The sequence below is a fragment of the Charadrius vociferus genome, unplaced genomic scaffold (genome assembly GCF_000708025.1).
Source record: "Charadrius vociferus isolate BGI_N301 unplaced genomic scaffold, ASM70802v2 scaffold163, whole genome shotgun sequence".
NCBI lineage: Eukaryota > Metazoa > Chordata > Aves > Charadriiformes > Charadriidae > Charadrius > Charadrius vociferus.
In genome coordinates this window covers 7,920,305-7,920,966 of record NW_009648332.1, presented here as the reverse complement: position 1 = coordinate 7,920,966, position 662 = coordinate 7,920,305, and the positions used below count along the sequence as shown (strand labels likewise).

Below are 662 nucleotides of genomic sequence, written 5' to 3'. Positions count from 1 at the left end.
GCTGGGTGGCCACTGCCCATGGCTGGGGGAGAATGGTGGGACCCCCGGGGTGAAACAGGGCCCCCCTCAATGGGGAATGGGGTGCAGTGATTAGAGCAGGTGGGGGGCAAGGTCCCCCCCCCCAAGGAAAGGAACCGTGCTGCAGCTAGGGTCCTGCCACGGGCTCAGTGCCCAGCGAGGACACAGCGTTTGGGGTAGCACAGGGAGGGTCCCATGCAGGTGGGTCCCCTGGGGACAGTCCCAGCATCCAGCCATCCCTCACTGCAGGGGACCTGGGGAGGGCTGGATCGGGGCAAGAAAGGGCGCATTGTGCAGGCTGCCACACAATGTGAGCTCACACCGGGGACAACAACAACAAGGACAGGCGCCCGTCACCCCCGACGGCGATGGCACCCATCAATCACCCCGTGGCTCTGTCCCAGCACGGCCCCAGCCTCGCACTAATATCTTGCCCAGATGCTGCCATGCTCCAGCAGGTTGGGCTGAGGGTAGATGGCATTTTAGGGTGCTGCGGGTGCACTGAGCCCTCTCATCCCCACCCGAGGCCAGGCGATGGGTGCAGGGGATGAGGGTGCTGGTCAGTGCATGGTCCCACAGCACCCATGACCCTACAGGAGCAGTATGGGGTGCCGGCAGCCCTAGCAGGACGCCGGGGCTCAGTG

The 662-nt window shown here is 65.3% G+C and overlaps 1 protein-coding gene across 1 annotated transcript in view; it reads right to left on the bottom strand.

Moving 5' to 3' along the window:
- SLC6A9 (solute carrier family 6 (neurotransmitter transporter, glycine), member 9) overlaps positions 1 to 662 on the bottom strand; it is a 12,575-nt gene that overhangs the window by 8,684 nt on the left and 3,229 nt on the right. The window lies entirely within an intron of this gene.